The following is a 24,044-nucleotide window of genomic DNA, read 5'->3' as shown; positions in this document are numbered from 1 at the left end:
ATGTAAATATAAAGCCATGAACGACTCTTAAGATTGAGAAGGGGAGCTTGAGATCATCAACTTACCAATAATTGACTAAGGACGATCAATCACAATATCCATAGTAGGCTCCGAAATTTAACTACAGGCCAAAATTTTGGAGGGTGTTAGAGCCGCTACAATAGAGCCTTCACCTTCTTGCTACCTTCTTTTTCAACCAATGTCTTGAATTCTACAAACTTGGAGGATGTCTCATATTTCTTCCACATGAAGAAGATCCAACACTTCCGTGAGAAGTCATCAATAAAAATGACAAAATATTTTGTCTCACACTGGAGGTTATCGAGAAAGGTCCATAAACATGATAGTGGATCCTTTCTAGGACTGCATGTGCTTTGTTGTCCCGATCATGGAATGTGGATTTTATGTACTTCTGTAATGTACATCCTTTTCATACATCCTACTGCTTGAGTGCTCCTTTAGGGAGGCCAGTGCCTATTTGTTGTATAATATTTGAGGTACCATGATGAAAATGGCTAAGTATTTTGTGCCAAAGTTCATCGACATCGCGACCTGCACTTTCTCCACCTTAGTGTTTAATGCAACACAGTCTTCCACATCTGGCTTACACATGTTCTTCACACGAACCCCGATCTTCTTCACCTGTCCCTTTGCTATGTGTCTCAAGAACACCTTTCCTTTTATGAATATCACTTCACAACCATGGTCTTCCAAAATTGCAACAAAGATGAGGATTTTCTTTAGGCCTAGAACAAACATGACATCCTTGAGCCTAAGAGGGGAGCTTGACTCCCTCTGAAATGTGACTGTACCAATACCAGTCACATGTACATTTTTTCATCCCTTAGCTTAATGTGCACCTAGAGATCTTTCTCCTCCAAGTGACTAAAAACATATTTACACCTTGTCATGTGGAACGATGCACTTGAGTCCAAGTACCACACGCTCCCCATCATTGTGTTGGATATGCATAGGATAAGGGTAAAGTCAAGCTCGAACTATGAAGCCAAGGTTTAACATGCTACTCCTCCTAAGGTCTTCTTGCTTGCATTTTTGTGTGGACACTTCATGGCGTAGTGCTCACATTCATGACAATGGAAGCATTTAATTTTTGACAGATCTTTCTTCTTTCCCCCTTGACTGGATTCTAGTTTGGTTTGAGATTTATTCCCTTTTCCCTTCTTTCCCTTTCAAACCAATCTAAATTTTTCTTTATCCTCACCCTTGGATGAGGTCCCATCTTTGGTATTCCACCTTATTTCCTCCTGTACCAAATCAGACCATAAGTGTTCTCAATTCGATAGTTTCTCACTTCCATTCATTGAATATTGATAGTTATCCCAGCTCTTGGGAAGGCCAAGAAGGGCTAGGCTTACCAAGTCATCATTTGAAGCAATAACACCAACTATTGCAACTCATAACAAACTTGTGTGAACCTACTCAGATACTATGGGATATTGTCATTCTTCTACATCTTGATATTTCCAAGTTTATCCTTGAGCTCTAGCTTCTTGTGGTCACTACTATTCTGGAATATATTTTTTAGTGTCTACCACATTGCATAAGTATTTTCTTTCCCATGGAGATTGGTGAAAATGTGGTCTCTTACTCCCTCCAATAGGTCTTGTGCGTACTCCCTCCAATATTATTCTCCTCACCTTGGTTACATCTTTCTTCCACTGACCAAGGTTTTTGGCATCATATTTCACTACTTTTGCAACATCTCCCTTGATGTATTCTAGAAATCCATTGTCATCGAATACATCCTCCATGCGATCCTTCCATGCGATGAAATTAGAGTTGCATTCCAAGGCATACTCTAGCCTCAACCCATTGAAGGTCATCTTCTCAGCTCTGAAGAGATCCTGCTACACTGAACTGCAAATTTGAACCTCCTGAGAAACAACTTTGAAATTCCTACTCTAATGTGAATCTTGCTCTAAAACCATGTAGAAATTATGGTGTATATTTTAAACTACTCATGAAGTTTTAATAAAAATTACAACACAAAAACCTTGTCTACTACACTATGGAATTTAATTCACAACTTAGAACAAAAATTTCATACATGCAATAAGAAATAACACACATGCTCACTGTATATTTCTTGGGGAAAGAAATCTGGTAAAAACCTGAATGTATGCTTGCATTAATATGATGAACATAGATGTATTACATTTTCTTTGTTCAACTAGCACAACCTGCAAGTGAATAACCTTTATCTCTACTCATTGAGAAGCTTTGACCCAGACTTAGTTAATTTATTCCTTCTCTCGAGCCCCTATTTTCTTGCGCAATTCCTGGAGAAATTATTCCCTTATTATTTAGGTTGATCATTTGATTGCATGCAACACTTGTACACTTAAGACTAGCCTACAACTGATGTTACACAGCTTTGGAATCTCCACCATGGCTAGGGAACTCGAATTCCTTGCATGCACTAATTATTTTTGGATGATTGTTTAGTTAACTAGATGATCAGTGAGTTTGACTGAAGTCCCACTACACAACTCACCTTCCACGAGTTCCTCCAACAACTAGAACTAGTTTACTTGAATACAACTCGAGATAACTGACTTTGATTGATACAAATTAGCAATCACAAATGCTTAACTAAACTCTAACTCCTCTAACTCAAATTTACTCAGTAAACTAGGTGACACAAGGCATGTCACACAAGTTAATTGCATCCAAGTTGTATGCTGATGTGGAAATTCATTGTTTCTCAATTTAATGAAGGAAAAATCAAATTAAGAATTTATTGCTGCATTTTTCAACAATCCTTCAGGTGAATCTAATCCATGTTTTCGATGACAGTTAAGAGTTCCATCACAATAATGTGCTTATAATAGCAACCAACAGATAGAAGTAGCATTCAAAATAAATGAAACAGTCAAAAAACACATATTAAAACAAAGTTGATGGAGACCCTGAAAAGTACTCCAACTATGATACTGCTTGTTCACATTCAGCAAAAGTTCCTCCATTGCTCCTCTCATGAATCACACCTTTGTTGTTAGCCTCCATAACCCTAAATCCCATCAATTTTTGTCGACCTCCATCACTCCACTTCCTGAAGAACCCATCAACAATGTAAAGATGGACCCATAATCCTTTACATTTACCTTTTTTTACTAGTGCCTCGTATTGAAAATTTGAAGAAAAAATATTTCTTCTCTTAAAAAATTGTCTTAAAATCCCCCTCCATGTAGTAGTGTTGAATGCAACGATAGACAAGTTGTCTCTAATCGCATCAATAGATATGAAAGGGACAAAAGAGGAATTGATCTCCAATAAATCTTGTCACTAAATGTTGTCGCATTCTTCTTAGTCGACTACCCCCACAAAACAAAGAGCCCAACAAATCCTTGTCTTTGTATAAGATAACATGAATGGTAAGTAAAATAACAACCTTGCTATAGGCGCAAAACAATAATTGCCTACAAGATGGCGGACTTAGGGCGCACTATCCGAGTCAATTTTGTAGCTATTAGATAATATTGTTTTAAATTGATATGTTTGTGTCTCAATTGTTAATTGACTTAAATAGGTTTCATATAAAGTGGTCATTGTCTTAAATATAAAGTTTTGTCTTAAACTATTTTTGTCTCAAACTGTTTTTGTCTTAAATATAAAGTTTTGTCTTAAAACAATTTTGTCTTAAATTGTTTTTGTCTTAAAATAATTTTTTCTTAAATATAAAGTTTTGTCTTTAACTATTTGTCTTAAATATAAGGTTTTGTCTTAAAATATTTTTGTCTTATACTATTTTTGTCTTAAATATAGAGTTTTGTCTTAAAATATTTTGTCTCAAATTGTTTTTGTCTTAAAATTTATATTTAAGACAATTCAATTGACGTTAAATTTTAATGTAAAATAACTAAAATAAAAAGTGATTTTTTAAGAAAAATGATCTCTTTTGTCTTAAAAAAATGTCTTAAAAGTGCCCTTGGTGTAGTAGTGTTAGTTCAGCTACCTTGCCTCGTGAACCTCCTTTGAAAATCTGAGACAAATCCACGTTAAGTTTGTAGACTCCATAGTCGAATGATAGTTTCGGGCATTTAATAAACCAAACCAACATAAACCAAAACCCTGAACTTTCATAGCTATCCTAATATCTCAATATAAACAAATCTAAATCTGAAAGAGAGATCCCTTTCTAAAGCTGGTAGGGCTAGATCCCAGCTTCGAAAGTGGTTTTGTGGTTACCTCTGCAATTATTTCACACCCTTATTAAATTACAGGGTGCTAACATTCTAGCCACCATACTCAAGAATGAACATTTCATGTTCCTCAGAAAAGTGTATCAAGTTTTAGATATAATCGCTCATGGTGGACAGTGATCAGACACAAGAAGGCTGAATTTTTGACCTGATGACTCGATGTTTCAAGTATCCAGAGCTTCAAAGATTTTTGGGTGACTCCACTGTTAAAGAATCCAAATTTGCAGAAAACCCATGGTGACTCGACTGCATATTGATCATATTTCTTGCTAAGCAACATGACATGGTATGTTGTAAACCGTCTGCATGGTGAAGCTTTAAAAGAATTCATGGATACATTAGCATATTTTCAAATTGATGAAGTTTTTTGAATGATTATGTTTCATTGTTTGAAAATGAGAAAGATTTCTCCTATAGGTAAAATTTGTTTTCTTGAGTTAATTGTTGAAATATTTAAGAAGGGTATTGAACTTTTGGATTTTCCGATTCAGTCATATAGATTCCAAGATCCTAACCATTTCGTAATAAATCTCCCTTCTGCAAAAAAAGATGAGATTGTATTGCCTTTTGATTTGCAGAGGGATGAGAGTTTTGTTTTTGAACATAAGGCTGAAATTGAACAGTGGGAATCACGGTTTAACCTTGGAATACAACTGATGAAATCTTCCATGCTCAATAGGTCAATGAAGGCTTGTAAGGTAAACTAATTAATCAAGCCTTTAGTGATCCTATATAAAACTACATGGAGGTTCTTTTCAGCTCAAGGGTTCAATCATGCTTTCATGACTAGATCCAACAAAAGTTGCCATTACACTTAGAACATTGATTTTATGGATAAATAATCAAGAAATCCTTTAGATTGTGCTAACAACAAGTCAAGAAGTCCACTTGTTTTAGCGGCTACTTGACTGGATTCATTGGCATTTTTAAATTATTTGATTCATTTTGATTTTCAGCAGTATAGGGTAGGTAGTAGTGTGCAAATAAGCTTAGTGATTTGAAAAATTTTTCAAGCATTCTTTCCTGTTTCAATTTCAGATTACATTTGAGCTTTCAATTTAGTGCATGTTTTAGATTTAAGTTTGCAGAATGGTTTTGATCTCAGTTTGAGAGTTTTTTAGTCACATAGATTTTATGGCAGAACAAGTTGTAGATTTGGGATCAGCCCAATGGGTCAGGCTAGTAGTCTACAAAGTTCTTGGCACCTAACATGGAGGATTTCATCCCCATTGGAGCCACTATTAAGGTCCTATAAATTTTATAGGATGAGTTATTATTTTACGTGGTTATGTGGGTTTTAGAGATCTAAATAATATTTCATTCTGCAAATTATTTCCAAGAACAAATAGAAAAGGTAATTAACTGGTCTTGCAAGAAAAAATGTGCCCTAAGTATAAAGTAATTATGTTTTCGCATAAATTAGTTTTGTTTTAATAAATTTAATCATGTAATATAAACACGATTAGCTAATATGTAATAAAAGGATATTGTTGTGTCAGTTAAGTTCTGCACTCCATCTGAGAGTTCAATGGAAACCTCGTTAGATCAATGACCGGCAAGGCCCCCCCACCCATCATACGTTAATCAGTGGAGAGGGGTCCAAAACCTTTGGGAGATCCAAAGGGATCACAGGACCCTATTTTTCAAAAATTCAGGAGGAAAAGGCTCATGGAGAGTTAGTGACTTGGATGTAGCCTCATCAAATAAGAGTTGCAACCAAATTCCAATTTCTCTTATTTATCACCAACAACCCTCAAGGATAGTGCCAAACTCTTCAATTAGTTTTAGTTTCCTTTATTTGTGTTCTATTTTTACAATTAGTTTAGGATATTTTGAAATGAATATTGATATTTTAAATCAAGATATTTTGTAATAAATTTTTATAAATAAGTCATCATTTGAAGTAAGAGATATTGATTTTTTCTTTCCAAAACATTATTGTACTATTTCCATTTGATAGGTTGATCATTAATGAAAAGGACATTCTTCATAGGATTCATGTGTTCGACTATTTAGTGAAGTGCTTCATTGACTTTCTATGTGTTTATTTATTTGCTTCCATACTTATGTGTTCTTAAATCTGAATTACTTTACAGAATGTGGATGAATATAATTTATTGAAACATACTCACTTTGGCTTCAATTGAACCTATATCCTTTCTTCCATTACACTTCATTTAACTCTAAAAGATCCAGTTAGTTCAGCTACCTTGCCTTGTGAAGCTCCTTTAAAAATCTGAGATAGAACCACGTTAATTTTGTAGACTCCATAGCCCAATGGGACTTTTAGGCATTTAATGAACAAACAAATTCATAAACAAAACTTTAAACTTTCATAACTAGCCTAATATCTCAATATAAACAAATATAAATCTAAAAGAGAGATCCCTCTCTGAAGCTAGCAAGGCTAGATCCGAACTTCCAAAGTGGTTTTGTGGTTACCTCTACAATTATTTCTCAGACTTAGAAAATTACAAAGTGCTAACAAGGCCTACAACCACGAATTGTTTAGAGACGTTATGTTTTTTGTAATATAGTGAAATTGTTATAATGGGTGACCATTGTGGCCTACCAGTACTTTGTTTATGTTGCCTATGATTTTTAATAATTTCGATATTAATCTATAAAAGCTATTTATTCTCTTTTTTTATGTGAACAAGGGTTTCGACTTCCTTTCCAATATTGTCATGGCTCACTTACTTGTTGATAGTAATATATCAAAATTGTTTCCTATAGGTGTACATAATGGTTTTTGTATATAGTATAGGTAGCTGCTACCAATTACTGAGAGTTTGAACATTGGTGATAGTAGTTGCACCGCCTCTCACATCCTAACTTAATTTTTAAATGGAATATAATTTGTGTCTAGCTGCTAGCACAGAAGGCGCACACACCCTAGTTGAAATACAACTACAGTCACTTGAATTCTTTTATATTTTTCTCACAACCATGTTTTTTAGTATATAATACCAATATGCATGGGGAGTATTTGGGTTTGCCTACTTAATTTCACTGAAATTTCTTCAAAGCTGGTAATCATACCTCACTATAGGTGTTGATGCCACAGCTCATTCAAATCTAGTAATCTGACTCTGGATACATAAGATAATTTCTAGCCATTGTGAGTCTTTCATTAGATATATTTAAAATAATCCATTTCTAGTCATTTTAACTAGAATTTGTAGCTTTGTCTTCATTTACTTCCAACGATATTCCACCAGTTTCGGTGAAAGATAAGGGCTTTGATTCGAGTCATGTAACCCAGAAATCAGTTTTATTTTCATCACAGCTTTGTATGTATTTAATTTACTACAACAACAAGAAAGGTTCTTTATATAAATATTGGTGATTTTCTAATGCGTTTGTCCCATATGAGTGACACAGACATGCTTATATTTGTTCCTATAGTTGTAGCTGATTGTTAATTAAAAACTTAGTGAAAACTTTAGCAACTTTCCTTTTAAATATTTGAAATGAAGTTATACTGATTCTTTTGCCTACCATCTAATAAATAATTTGTATACATGCTGATTGTAACTACTCATGAATGTAACATTCTAACTTCAATGTGATGTGTCTGTGTGTGTGTGTATATATATATATATATATATATATATATATATATATATATATATATATATATATGTATATATATATATATATATGCATCTCCTTTCAGAGTAGTTTCTCACACGAGTTCTTAGTTAATTACTGTGCATGTGGTCTATTGCATTTCATACGATTCACTGTCTATTATTAATTTATAATCATACACAGCATAGTAATCTAAAGAAGTTAATTTATATCCAATAACGTCATAAACCAAATAAGAGACTCTAAGAAATCGGTTGCACAGAAATTTGCATTAGGAGATATTGTCCTCACAACCATGAACACCCTCTAGTTCTCCCCCGAGCTTGATTATTTTTGCAGAGAATCAATGACCTATTGTTGATCTCCTAAATGGGTATTTAATTCCGTTCTTCATGATAATGTTTCCAATTCAACGGTGTCCCGCTTTTGTAAACTTTATTGCTTTCTTGCCTAGGATTTTGATTTTAAATCTTGGCATTCTCACCAACGGTTCTTTAAAGGAAACCAATCTTAGCCTTTTTCTCTAGCTAGGTTGTTTCTAAGGGACTTTATCTCCCTCTGTTAATCTCATCTAAAATATTTAAATATTGTAATCGTGAATAAATGACAATCTTATCTCGAGTGTATTTTCTGAGCGCATAAGTTCCTCGAATAATAATTTATTTTATTAATAAAAAATTTACAATAATTAATCCAAATGTTTGGCTCTATTTGCATTTATTACACACATACATAAGGTAACAACATCCACTAGCGGATGTCACTCTTATATTAGTATTTATTAGATTTATATTAATACTATATGACTAACTATTTTAACTGTTATTTCAAGTTAACACGTTGAATATTTATCTTGAGTATGTGGATATTTCAACTCAAGTGAACTCTTGCATGTATGTGTGATTTCTTTTCCTTTGGAAATTACAATGTTGCACACAAAATTGTGAATGAAAATTTTGTGATAATGCCTCCATCCAATTAAAAATCAATAGGTAGCTTTAACTTTAAATCAATGGTTCAATTCATAGTCCTGCTGACTTTGAAGGATGCAATGATCTCTAGTATTTCGATTTCTGACACAATCTCATCCTTGGTTGGCTTTGACTCTTAGACATTGTCTTTAAACATTCCATACATAAGAATCTCGATCTGTCTAGAAATAACTTCAATACTTAGGTTCCTCCCAACTTCGACCAACTACTAGAGTTGCAAGTCTTAAATATCTTTTTCGATCTTCTCATTTCTACAAATCCATCCTTTTTAGATAATGTTCTAAATCTTCTACGATTTAACATAGCCTACAATTTTGTCACTAGAACCACACATTCTTAGCTATAATTATGAATAATATGTAGCATCTATTGTTGGCAAGCTGAAACCTCATCATAGAAATTTCCTTACTGCTACTAGTAATGATGTATTTCTTGCAATAACTTCTATCATTTAATACATTCTAACTAAATATGTAGCACACTATGTTTACTCCACATTTGGAGAAAGATGTTGTAAAGAAACCTTTATCATTTTTTTGATAGTTGGGATATCAATATCTTTCTCCATTACCTCTTTATCTATGATAAGAATAACACTAGTTCTATTATCACTTCCTTCTTTAGTCTCTTTTGAATGAGGTAATTTCTCTTTTGGGATATTATTTTCAATTGATATCTTCCACTACTCTAATTATTCTTTTAGGTAGGACACAAAATACTTTTTGCATTAGAAAATATAGACACAAGTTAAAAAATTAAATGTGTAATAAATAATGTTAGCACAATGCTTGCAAAGGCTACTTTAGTGAATCTTGTAGCTCTTTCAGGATACACTGAAACTGCAACTAGAACTTAGGCATCCTATGGCAAGATAATTCAGTTTTCGAATGAGAAGTAAGAGAAAACTAATGATAATCACAATGGGTATGTGGTAGAGCCATCTGTTTTGATGTTTTCTTAGAATGCAATCAAGGTACCAATACATATAATTAAATTTAGAAAAACATATATATACTTCCTTAATGTTAATGCATCTAGGGATAAATTATAAAAAAATATACTAATCTATAATATCTTAAATGCATGCAATTCAGGTTGTGAAAGCATAATAGTTGAAAAGGGCTTGAGATACCAACATTAAGACCTTAAATGATTTACAAAATGTAGGCCATCATTATATCATTTAATGGGAGAATTATGAGTACCCATCCGACATCATTACCGTAGGTTGACTCCCATAAAATGGTTTTGGGCTTAATGTCAATAATCAAAATATCATCTACATAATAGTCAACATTTTTTTATATCCCCTGTGATGGGGTTCAATGAGAAGGAGCTACACTTGATTCTTCTTTACCTTCACTATGTTAAGCCAATTTAAGTAAATATAGGTAAATGACGGTGTGGACCACTTAGATAGGAATTCACATTTCGAATTGATGCTTTAACTTTGTGCACTTTCGTGAAATCAAGTTACCGTTTACATTTTCAAATTTCTCCCATACTTTTCTAAATTTGAAATTCTTACTCTTTTCAAGTTTAAATTTCTCCTATGTCTTTCTAAAAACAAAAAAAAAAAAATGTTAGCTTTTTTCTGACTTTTAAATTCTAACATTCTTTTAGTTCAAAAGAGATTAACGAATATTTCATAAATTGAATTTCTAATCTTTTGCTTTGCCTTTCTTTAGATTTCAATTTTAATTCTTTTTGTTTGCCTTTTTTTTTTTAATTTAACTATTCACTTTTTCATTCTAGAACTTTCAAGAATGTAATTAGTATTCTGCTTTCCAAATTTATATTCTACTTCTAAATTTAGCTTTTTTCTTTGTTGAGATTTCCAGAATTGAATTATTATTTCTTAAATTCAAGAGCTGAAAGAATAATTCTAGCGATTGGATTTTTTTCAAAGCAATTTCCTTCATTGTTCAAGGCGGATGTACATTTGGCTGCAGTCGCAATCTTTCCAACCAATGGTGGTCATCAAGGGGAAACCAGGATCACAGCCAATGTTGTCAACTTAAGAAACTATCAGTTATTAGAGAAAGAATAAATGGTAGCACAATTATTAGAGAAAAAATAATTGGTAGACTCTATGTTAAACTCTAAATGAGTAAAATATATTTGAAAAAGAAAACATGTAAATGGCATATATTTGAAAAAATGATTTAAAATATAACTTCTTATAGAAGCGTGAGCAATGTGTTGAACAAGGGATTTCTTTGGAACGAATGGATGATTCTGGAAAGGGAGGTAGACACGTGTTGGAACATGTATCCAACCTCGTTGCAACATTTATCTTCCTCCTCTGTCAATCATCTGCACTAATACGTCTGTGTGATTGTTGTCAATGTACAATGGAGGAGGCAGAGGAGGAGGAGGAGGAGTAGAAGATTACAGGGAGCTTGATCAATTTTGCAGGGGAAGCGCATGGGTCATTCAATGCTTCAACAGTTCAATGGTTGTTTCTTAGGTGAGCGAGTTCTCTCAACTTTTTTGCTCATGAAGATTGTATAGCTCGTTTTAATTCTTGCATTTCATTTTATCTCTCCTCATTTCTGTCTTCTTTTCTTTCAGCAGAAGTGTATTAAAGGAGGGAAGAAGTTGTGTAGATGCTACTTCTTTTCACTGAAGAAGGGAAGGACATTGTTCTTGTTACTCTAGTTCAAACCCTCAGTCGTTGAAATCGAGGTACGGATTGTGGATTTGTCTTCTGAGAATATTAAATTTAAATTCTCATTAATTGATTTAAACCTAAATCCCCTGTGCGCATAGATGATTGTGGCTCCAATTTAACCTATGTCTGTTGTGTTTTTCCTTTAATCACCATAACCCAAGTTTACTCTGGTTTTACCGCTGGCTCTGGGTCTCTCACATTAGTGTAGTTTAGCCCTGTAGAGTTTAGCTCCTGGATTCAATATGTATGTGCTATGTTTTTCCTTTTATCACTCTTACCCAGGTTTCAGATCAGCCCAGGTTTTCTCGGCCTTATCTTTGGCTTTGCGTCTCACATTTATATGATTAATATATTGATTTTATATAGTTCTGGACTATAGGAAAAAACCTTGATGCTCTGTTCGCTCTCTCTGTACACGGTTTGATATTATTTATATATATTATTTGTATAAATTTTATTATATAAATTATTGTTTACTCAAATAATTATTTACATTGCATTTATTTGTTGTTAGATTATCATTTATGTATTGATATGTGAATTATCACTGTAAAGAAATGTGAAAATGTGCAATTGTTATCATAAATAAAGAGAATGAAATAACTTTTTTTAATTTTTTTTCTTTTTTCAGTTTTAGGAGGGAGCAACAGTGGTTAGTGTTTTTATCTTAATTGTATTTGGGGTTTCCAGAATTTATATAGGCTAACTGTGTGCTTTTGGTTTATTTTATATGGTTAATATATTAAGGAATTTCATTTTATATGATTAATATATTGACGAGGGTGATGAGGGAGGCGGTGAGGTGGAGGAGGAGGAGGAGGAGGTGTGGGGGAGGAGGCGGAGGCGGGGAAGCGAAGAGGGGGAGGAGGAGGAGGAGGAGGGGGAGGCAGAGTGGAGGGACGTGGTGGAGGGGGAGGCAGAGTGGAGGGACGTGGCAGAGGGGAGGAGGAGGAGTTGGGGTATGGGGGTGCAAGTAGGAGGAAGCGAGGGAGGCAGAGGGGGTGGAGGAGAAGGAAGAGGACGTGGGGCATGGACGGGCAGGTGGAGGATGAGGAGTAGCGAGGAGGAGGCGATGGGGAGGAGGAGGGGACGTAGAGAGGGGCAAGGAGCAGGAGGAGCTGGGGAGACAGGAGAGGAGGAGGTGGGGAGGCGAAGGATGAGGTTGTGGAGGAGGGGGAGATGATGGGGAGGATGAGGAGGAGGAGGAGGCAGGGAAGAGGAGGGGGAGGCACGAAAACTGAGAGGGGAAGGGAGAGGGGGAGGAGGAGGAGGAGGAGTGGGCGTATGCGGCGGGCAAGTAGGAGGAGGCAGAGGGGGTGGAGGAGAAGGAAGAGGATGGGGGGGCAGGGCGTGGTAGAGGTGGGGAAGAAGTGGAAGGTGGAGGGGAGTTAAGTAAGCGAAGCGAGGGAGGAGGAGGAGGTGGGGAGAGGGAGAGGAGTAGGAGCAGGAGCAAACGGAAGTGGGCAGGAAGGGGAGGCAGTTTGGGAGGAAAAGAGGAGGGGGAGGAGAAGGAGGTGCTGGGGGAGGTGGAGTAGGGGTGGGAGCAAGGAGGAGGAGGTGGCGGGGTGGATTTGAGGGTGATAGAGGAGGAGGAGGTGGAGGGATGCATAGTAGGAGAGGGAGGGCACGAAGGTAAAGGAACTAGGGGAGGGGGTAGAGGGTGAGGAGGAGGAGGTGGGGGTGAGGATGAGGTAAGGAAGAGGAGGAGGGAGAGGCGAGAGGCAGGGAGGCGGAGAGAAGGAGGGGGGAGGGTGCCATGGAGGCGGAAAGAAGGAGGGGGAAGGGGAGGAGAGGGGTGGTAGGCAGAGTGTGAGAGGGAGGAGGAGGGGTGTCACGCCCCCAACCTGGCGGTAGTCTTTCAACCGCTCTTGGCGAGGTGCGGCACCACCGAACACTTTCTTTTCACCAATACTTATGTTCGTGGACTACGCCTAATTCACTTTTCCCTACTTAGTTTGTGTTTCACAACCAAGTATAATTATGTTTATCCTTTATACCAATGAACACCCATACACATTCATTGTCAATAGCAATTATAAAAGAGAACACAATTGCATAGTATAAAGGGAGGGGCAACTCCCTGAAAAATGTGTATGCCCGAACAATATATTATAACAGTTTACAACGCTTTACAAGTATACTTGGAAGCTCCAAGTTTCATACTTAGCCAATTTTACAATCCAAAGCAAAACTCGGTTGCCTAGCTCGTCGACACCTCAACACGATCGCCGCACGACTTGCCAATCCTTCGTTCACCTTGTCTCCGTGCACACTTGCACGATGGGCGGTTGCTCACCTGAGTTGCCAAGACACCCACGCCAAGACTTTGCACAAATCGGGCGCCACACATTCACTGTGTACGCCTCACCAACCATCAGGTGCTCCTACCCGCACCTTCACCCAATACCGAGTTCAACGCTTTCCCCTTGTGCGACTAGCCCAAGAATGGGCGCATGAGAAACCTGCGCCTTCCTCCTTGTATTTGCGCACTTAGAATTGCGCACTACTCCTTGTAGCGAAGATGTATTGATTAAATGATCATCAAATGATTGATGTCCAAAATGCTCCAACGCCTTTGCAATATATATCCATGTGTGGGGCTAAGTGTGGCACCCCACCCAACTTTCCCAACACCCCAACGCCATTGCAAAATGCTCCGTTACATGTCAGCTTGCCTTACTTTGAAGGTCGGCCTCCATACATATCGTTCCACGCTCCCATGAGATGTATATGCCAAGCTTCCTCCATATCATCGCAGTAATGTCACATCTCCAAGGAACTTCTCATAACTTCGTCGCATTACTTGTCGCACCGCAGCTTCACACGTCCAACCGCGCGCTCACCTACAGTCGCACTTCGGGCAGAACCGCAGGACGTTACATCCTCCTCCAACTGAAGTCGTTGTCGTCGTCGACAACATATCATCCTGGTATCCCTACACCAAGATCAATCATCAATGTCTGTCTCATCCTTGGTCCATTATGTCAACTCCTCCACATACTGCAAACATCCCTGCAACATATGTAGAACTCCATCTCCACCATGTGTTGTCCTCATCCTGTGAACTGTCATCCTTCCTGCCTGCCTGATGTCAACATCTCTCTGGTACACTGCTAACCCCCAAGACTTGAACTAGGTGGGTGATCAATCCAACTGTCACGCTCAAATCATAAGAATGTCCCTCCTTATGCCTTTCACCAGTCTATCTCAGATTTTGCAACATCTCGGACTCACCAAGAATCTCTCCACCATGTTCAGGTCAATGGAAACTCCATCCCATCTACAACATGCCATGATGCTTGATGCCAAGCCATCCCTACACCATCTGTCATACCTACTCAACGTGCTTTAAGGACTCACTGCCATGAGCAGCTAACAATGAGCCCCATCTTCTATGTCATCTAAGAAGATGTGGAGGGAATAGAACCTGAAGGCTCACCCTCACTAATCAACTCAATCCATCTGTCAGGATCTTCTATCTCCATCCTCTATAGATAAGTGACCCGATCATCCTCTCGAACATTCAACCTCACATATGCCTCCTCATCATCATCATCCTCCTCAACCACTTCTAGCCTTCTTGATAAATCCAAGATACTATCTGAAAGCGTCCTGATGATCAATGACTGCTCGGTAAGCTTTGCCTCAGTAGCAGACAACTGCTTACTCATGTCTTCCATCCGCTTCTCATCCTCCATTTGCATCACTGCTAACTTACAATCAGGTCTGGTCACACCAATGGTTGGAACACCAATGGGTACATCTTCCCTTCCATCGTAAATGTATAGCTTCTTCAAATGTGGAACAATCATAGCATCAAATTGTTTCATCAATTCCATCCCCAGCACAGCTTTGTAGTCATCTATCTGAACTATAGTGAAGTCGACCTTCCCTATCCACTCACCAAGTGTTGTATCCACCTTTTCAGCCACACCAAGAATTTCAGCCGGAGGAGAATTCACTGTCTTCATCTGTGCCTTCACCGGTACAAATTTCAATCCAATTCTTCTCGCAATATCTTCTCCCATGAAGTTGTGAGAAGCCCCACTATCCACCATAGTGAGTAAGTCAGCACCTCCAACCTTCATCCGAACATACTCCAAACTATTCCTCTCAAGATCCCTTCGAGAGACCACCTCTGTAGCAGCAACAACTCCAAGAATCTGCATCGTCCCCACATAAGCTTCTTTCGCATTAGATTATGCAATAGCAGCCACTTTTGGTTTAGAAGGACAATTCTTCACCGTACGTGGTCCAACACATATCCAACACTTCAAGACTTTCTTCATCTTCGAATCATCATTCGATTTTGAAGCATCATCGTTCTTCTTCTCTTTCAGCTTATCGAACTTCTACCTCCGATCATCAGAAGTCTCATCATAATGCTCCACCAACCTGTCAACAACAGCAAAAGCTTCCTCAAGTGTTCTAATCCTTTGCCTCTTCACTTCATTGTGTCCCCAAGGCTTCAACCCCATAGTGAAATTGAACACCTTGTCCCTCTCCGCCATGTCAAGAAGTTCTAGAACTGCACTTGCAAACTCCCGCTGATATGTCTGTAGGTTCCCTGTCTACTTTATGAACTTTATTTTCATCCTTGCTTCCCACGTTTCATCCTGAGGACTGAAATGAGCCTGCAAAGCTTTCTTCATGTCATCCCACGAAGTAATGTCACCAGCACTGCCATTGGCAATCTGATCCATCCTCCTTCGCCACCACATCTTAGCATCCTTTGTCAAGAACTGAGCATCCACTTTCACCTTTGTCTCATCATCAGATAGATCCAAGCATTCCAAGTATTGCTCCATGTCCCATAGAAATTTTCCAAGAGTCTTTGCACTCCTTGTACCATCGTAAGATTCTGGTTCCTTGAATTTCACATGAGGCACTCCTCCACTTGAATTATGCCTCACGACCTTCTTCAACACCGTGATCTCATCTCTGGCTTCATCAAGAGATTTATGCAAGTCCATGATCTCAGCAAGACCTCGGTCCCTTTCCTCTTCAATCTCCTTGACCTTTACTTCAAGTTGTGTACACATAAGATTAGTGTACTCGTGTTGAGTCCACAGTTCATCGAGCTCATCCCACATCTTTGAATTGGCCTCTTGCTCTTTATTGAACAAGTCCATCTTCTTAGTCCAGAAGTTCTCCATGTCCTCCATTCTTTCCAACACTTTTTCCATAAGTGCTATAGTAGCATCCTTCACACCGTGACAAGACCCAGCTTGAGATTCAACTGCCATTGCTAACAACTTCCTTCTCTTTTGCAATCTAGTTTCGACCATCCAACAGCTTCACCAAGGTGCCTGCAACCCAAGTCCTTGATGCAACACTTATCAGGAAGTGTTTCACCAACCTCTTTCACCTGCAAGTACCTGCTTCACTGTCACCAGCTTCCAAGCTTCTTCAACCCTGAATACCACCTATCAAGCTTCCAAGTGTATCCACACCTGCACTTCGTCACAAGCAACCCTGCTCTAACACCAGCTCCAACCGAGCTCTGATACCAAGTTCACTTCAGTGAAGTTGTGTAGCAGCTTCAACCAGGATATCAGCTCTAATCCCAACTGTCACGCCCCCAACCTGGCGGTAGTCTTTCAACCGCTCTTGGCGAGGTGCGGCACGACCAAACACTTTCTTTTCACCAATACTTATGTTCGTGGACTACGCCTAATTAACTTTTCCCTACTTAGTTTGTGTTTCGCAACCAAGTATAATTATGTTTATCGTTTATACCAATGAACACCCATACACATTCATTATCAACAACAATTATAAAAGAGAACACAATTGCACAGTATAAAGGGAGGGGCAACTCCCTGAACAATGAGTCTTCCCGAACAATATATTATAACAGTTTACAATGCTTTTCAAGTATACATGGAAGCTCCAAGTTTCATACTTAGCCAATTTTACAATCTAAGGCAAAACGCGGTTGCCTAGCTCATCGGCACCTCAGTACGGTCGCTGCATGACTTGCCAATCCTTCGTTCACCTTGTCTCTGTGCACACTTGCACGATGGGCGGTTTCTCACCCGAGTCGCCAAGACACCCATGCCAAGACTTTGCACAAACCGGGCGCCACACATTCACCGTGCACGCCTCACCCAACCATCGAGCACTCCTACCCGCACCTTCACCCAATACCGAGTTCAACGCTTTCCCCTTGTGTGACTAGCCCAAGAATGGGTGCATGAGAAACCTGCGCCTTCCTCCTTGTATTTGCGCACTTAGAACTGCGCACTACTCCTTGTAGCGAAGATGTATTGATTGAATGATCATCGAATGATTGATGTCCAAAATGCTCCAACGCCTTTGCAATATATATCCATGTGTGGGGCTAAGTGTGGCACCCCAGCCGACTTGCCCAACACCCCAACACCATTGCAAAATGCTCCATTACATGTCGGCTTGCCTTACTTTGAAGGTCGGCCTCCATACATATCGTTCCATGCTCCCATGCGTATGTATATGCCAAGCTTCCTCCATATCATCACATTAACGTCATATCTCCAAGGAACTTCGCATAACTTCGTCGCATACTTCGTCGCATTACTTGTCGCACCGCAGCTTTGCACGTCCAACCGCGCGCTCGCCCATGGTTGCACTTCGGGCAGAACTGCAGGACGTTACAAGGGGGGAGGAGGAGGAGGAGCAGGAAGCAGCGAGGGAAGGGATAAGGGAGGAGTGGGATAGGGAGAGGATGGGGAGGAGAAGGAGGAGGTGGTAGGGGAGTGTGAGGGGGAGGAGGCGATGGGGAGGAGGGAGATGGTGAGAGGGAATCGAAGAGGAGGAAGAGAAGGGGGAGATTGGTGGAGGAGGAGGCGAGGAGGGGGAGGAGGGGGAGGTGGGTGGCAAGGAGATGGAGGAGGGGGAGGTGGGTGGCAAGGAGGTGGAGAGGGGGAGGAAGGAGGAAAGAGGGGGAGAGGGAGGATGAGTGGGGGTAGGGGGTAGGGGGGAGTAGGAGGAGGGATGTGGATGAGGGGGAGAGGGACGACGAATGGGGGGAGGGGGAAGGGGGGTAGAGTAGGAGGAGGGATGTGGATGAGGAGGGAGAGGGAGGATGAGTGGGACGAGGAGGGAGGAGATGATGGGGAGGAGGGGGACGGTGAGAGGGAATGGAGGAGGAGGAGGAGAAGGGGGAGATGGGGGGAGGAGGAGACGAGGAATGGAGGAGGGGAAGGTGGTGGAGGTGGAGAGGGGGAGGAGGGAGGAAAGAGGGGGAGAGGGAGGATGAGTGGGGAGAGGGGGAAGGGGGTAAGAGTAGAAGGAGGGATGTGGATGAGCTGGACAGGGAGCATGAGTGGGGGGAGGGGGAAGGGGCGATAGAGTAGGAGGAGGGATGTGGATGAGGGGGGAGAGGGAGGACGAGTGGGGTGAGGAGGGAAGGGGAGGAGGTGGAGGTAGCAATGGAGGAGGAGGAGGACTTGGAGAGGAGGGAGATAAGGGTAGCGGGAAAGGAGGAGGGGGAGGTGGGGAATGGAGAACATGGGGATGCAAGGAGGGAGGTGGGGCACTAGGGGATGTAAAGTGGGAGAGAGAGGAGGAGTGGGGAAGGGGGGAGGAAGGATGTGGAGGTGGAGGTGGAGTTAGGGGAGGCGTGGAGGAGGTGGAGGTGAGTGAAGTGGGGGAGGAGGAGTAGGAGGAGGAAGGGGAGGTAAAGGTGGAGGAGGAGGAGGAGGAGGAGGGAAATGATGGAGGGTTGGGGGTAGGAGAGGGACGGGTAGAGGAGGGGGAGGAGAAGAGGAGGATGTGGGGGAGTGTGAGGGGGAGGAGGGGTAGGGTGAGAGGGAAAGGAGGATGAGGAGGAGAAGGGGGAGGTGGGGGTAGAGGGAGAGGGATGGGGAGGTGGGTGGCAAGGAGGTGGAGAGGGAGAGGAGGGAGGGAGCAGGGGGAGAGGGAGGAGGAGTGGGGTGAGGTGGAAGTGGGGCAAGAGGAGGAGAAGGGATGTGGATGGTAAGTTAAAAATTAGTTTTATTCTATACAACACAATAATTTAAAACATGGTTTACAAACAATTGGGAATTAATTTTGAAAACCTAAAGGAGGTTTTTTTTAACAACATCCTCATGTACCAAACCTCTCTAAATTTCTAATAGCTATTAGGGTTTGGGAGATTCAAGTGAAGTTTCGCAGGGATATTTTTCTGAATATTCCTGTTTTTAGTCAGTATTTTAAAATTCGATTCCGAGGAGGTTGAAATTAATTTTCAAAAAAGGAAAATGGTTTTTATTGCTAAGGTCATCATTTGCAAAAACATCTCAGTTTTGTACTAACTATCATTTTTTTGGACATATAAAGGGATCACATGACCCTATTTTTCATAATTTTGGGAGGAAAATGCTCATGGACATTTAGTGACTTGGATGTCACCTCATCAAATAAGAGTTGCAATCAAATTCAAATTTCTCTTCTTTATCACCAGAAACCCTCAAGGATAGTGCTAGAACTCTTCAAATAGTCATAGTTACCTTTATTTGTGTTCTATTTTTACAATTAATTTAGGATATTTTTAAATGAATCTTGATATTTTAAATCAAGATATTTTGTAATAAATTTTCATAAATACTTCATCATGTGATGTAAGAGATGTTGATATTTTCTTTCTAGAATGCTATTGTACTATTTCCATTTGATGGGTTGGTGAGTAATAAGGAAAATTTTCACAGGATTCATGTGTTGGACTATTTGGTGAAGTGCTTATATCATTGTCTATGTGCTTATTTATTTGATTCCATACTTATGTGCTCTTAAATGTAAATTATTTTATAGAAATTTGATGAACACAATTTGTTGAAAGATACACTCTTATTCTCGCTGCAGATAATTTAAATGTTTTCTTTTGATATGAAGTTGAAGAATTATTAACTATTCTTTAGCTTCAATTGAACCTATACCTTTTCTTCCATTACACTTCAATATTTATGTTCCTCCCAACTTCAACTAACTATCAAAGTTGCAAATATTAAATGTCTTTTTCAATTTTCTCATTTCTACAAACACTACAACACAAAGGGGGGTTTTAGGACAATATTTAAGATAACTTTTGGATAAATTGTCTTAACTTGAGACAAAAAAAAACTTGTGTATTGTCTTAAATATTGTCTCTAAGTGGGTGTCTCAAATTAAATTGTCTTCAAATATTTTCTTTATAAAGACAATATATAACACAAGCATTTTTGTCTCTCTTGAGACGATTTCATTTTTGTCTCTCTAGAGACAATAAAAATTTACATTCAAAGATAATTCAACATCACTTTTGTCTCATTAGAGAAAATATAAAGTAATGAATTTAGAATATATCTCACCATTGAAATAAACCAATATTAAAAGTATTTAATTAAAAATAAACTACAATATCATTCATTAATTCATTTTAGAACAGAGTGGAATTGAACCACCAACCTCCTTCTTATAAAGCAAGTGCTCTTCCATTGAGCTGACATCCTTTAAATAATTTTGTGAGAGTTATGCTGGTCCTTGAAATTTCATATATAGGCATTAATTTTAAAACTAGCAATTGCACTGAGAGTGAAATATATGGAATAGTGAAGCAATGGAGATGTCTCTTTTGAAAAACCATTGGAAGACCATGTATTAACACGATCAATAGCTTTAATTTCCTGTAAATTTATTAGTACATACATAAACCCTATTAGTAAGTAACTATTAACAATAACCAACTATTGATTTCATCTTAGTGTTCCATTTTTTTCTATTTTTCACCTGTCGTTCCCAGGCACAGAGATATATTATATATGTAGATATGATAGTCTATAGAGTTGTCCCACATATCATTCCTTACCATATTCCCTGGAGTGTAAATTATGTTTGCTATTGGCAATATTGTATTAAATTGAATACCCAACCAAGCAGCATTCCTAACTGTATTACAATGATGTAGTAACAACCAATACTGATCCAAGCAAGAGAATCTTGTCATCCTAATCCAACCGCTACTCCTAAAAATCATGTCAAACCAGAAATGTGCGTTTAGCTATAAAAATGAAGATGAATATAACCCTATGAAAACATTGATGACATTGAAGGACCATTAACCATAATGTGGTGGGTTAGTGGAGTATTAACTTAAAGGTGGTGATTATTAGTGGATTTATATGGACTTAAATACTCATTAAGTTACTCATTCAAATTTCATGAAGAGATTGAGAATCAAAATGACTAGGTGGTGATTATTAGTGGTTATTAACATAATTACTCATTAAGTTACTCATTCAAATTTCATGAAGAGATTGAGAATGAAAATGACTTAAAAGATAAATACTCATACAAATTTCATGAAGAAATTGAGAATTAAAATGACTTAAAAAGATAAATATTGTGTGCGACGATATCCAGGCTCAATCCTCACCGAATCTTGATTACAAATAGTAAAATCTTAAACACAACATATCATGTCAGCTCAAAAATGAACCCTAATTATTTTTACATAGACAAATATTTATCAAATATTACATGGAAATATATATAATGTCTATTTAAAAAAATTAAATTATTGAGAAATTTGGTCACTGATAATAATAGCAATTAAATGATCCATGTCTGGATCATATATTGTCATTAATAACCTGTATATTTAATTTAAGTTAAAGAGATCAATGAATTGTCTTTTTTTTTTTTTCCTGGGCTTGAGATCATGGGACATTAAAAAGACAAAGTGACACCTTCTCTGTTTAAATTTTGTAACTATATTAAGTTTTGAAATAGGGAATCTGTAACTTTCACATTTCAATATTTTTTTTTATAAGCAGAGAGAACCTGCCATTTTAATGCTCCCAACAAAATACCTAAGCGATGCATAATATTCCTTAATTATAAAATGACAACGAATTGTTCCAAATGAACGATGAATGTCTTTTTTTCCTACTCATACAAACTATGTATTGCATCGTGCAATAGAGTCAAAGAATATGAGATATGAATTTTCATGAAATGAATAACATGAACGCTCACACTGTTCAAAAAACAATCACATACATGAGAGTATAGGCTGAACATTGTTAAGAAGGATAGTAAATGGCAACAAAATTGCCAATTTAGAAACCGCGTTTATGATGATTGTACTGCTTGTAAACACCCTAGAGAAATCCTTGCGCAACACAGTGATAAGAACCCAAAAGATAATTCCTATCACACTTGATGTACTTACAGAAACAATCACTCCAAATTTAGCTACTTTTCCATTTCTAGCCCCTAGCTCATTGGCAACCCTTTTGATGCATTAACATACTAGAAATTAATTAGAACACAATGCAACACTTTGAAAACTAATCGAGGCATAATGTAATCCTTGAAAATTCATAATACTAGCATGGTAAGCATCAACATACCTTGTTGCTGATAAAAATCCAATTGGTATCATAAGCTCCCAATTTTTCACATTCATGATGTAAGAAATGACATGAAAACTCAAATATCTTAAAATATATAAGTTTTACAGTATTTTTCTTTATAATAAAACAACTGAAAACATGTTTTGCTAGATTGAGAGGGAATTGACTACAACTTTTGCATCTATTAGATGCCTTGTCAAGATGATCAATACTTTGTAATACCAATTTTCTAAACTGTTTGATAGGAAATCGAACGTCATCTCCTTATTCTGAACTAAACTATATAAGAATAAAAATTACATTGACTAGGAATAGATTGAAGATCGAGATGTGTGCAACTAACATAACATCACACTAGATGCGGAAGCTAATTTAATGTAAGGCCACAGATCCTAGAATGCTTCTCTAGTTAGTCCAGTCCATGTTTGGGGACAACCTCCAGAGATAATATAAAAAAATTGGCAATCGAAGGCAACCATGTTGCTATGTTCAATGTCATAGTTGCTCCGATAAGTCCCATATGCAATTTAATGATAAATAGCCAGCTTAGGAATATATGAAGCACCAATATGGCTGTAGTGATCCATGCACTGACCATGTTTTTCAACTGAGTCTACAGGAATCTCTCGATTGGAAACATGAAAACATAAGCGAAATGTTGAGGAATTAACCAGATGGAAATTGATCCTGATAATTCAACAATATCATATGTGTGTCCTAATAGCTTCAAAATGGGTGTAAAAAAAATATAAATTGGTAGGAGTAGGACTGCAAAAACAAAGAGCACAATCCAAGAGCGTTGCATATATTCTCCTAGCATGTGGTATTGCTTAGCACCATAAGCTTGGCCGCATAGGGTTTCGAAGGCGTTTTCCATCCCTAGCTGCCATGTCAAAATACAGTCACAATTGGATCATCAATATTATGTATGAAATCCTTTCATTTGGGCACGCAAAGTTTCCATTATTTTCCTCTGTAATGACCGAGTCCTTTAAACCTACCATCCATCGCTTACCATTAAAAGGAATTAAAATAATAGTTGGCTCAACCACTAGACTTCCTCACATTGGTAGAGTCTGGTTCATATTAAAATATAAATTTTGGTATATAAGGATTAGGGTTTGTTATCTATACTCTTTTGTTAGAATTTGTTGTATATATTTTTGGTGTTATGGCTACAATTATTAGATTTGATTCTCAGCCA

This window comes from Pinus tabuliformis, chromosome 3_2 (assembly GCF_031772625.1).
Source record: "Pinus tabuliformis cultivar Carrire ecotype Pingquan chromosome 3_2, CPIR1, whole genome shotgun sequence".
Classification (NCBI taxonomy): domain Eukaryota; kingdom Viridiplantae; phylum Streptophyta; class Pinopsida; order Pinales; family Pinaceae; genus Pinus; species Pinus tabuliformis.
This window is presented reverse-complemented; position numbering follows the sequence as displayed.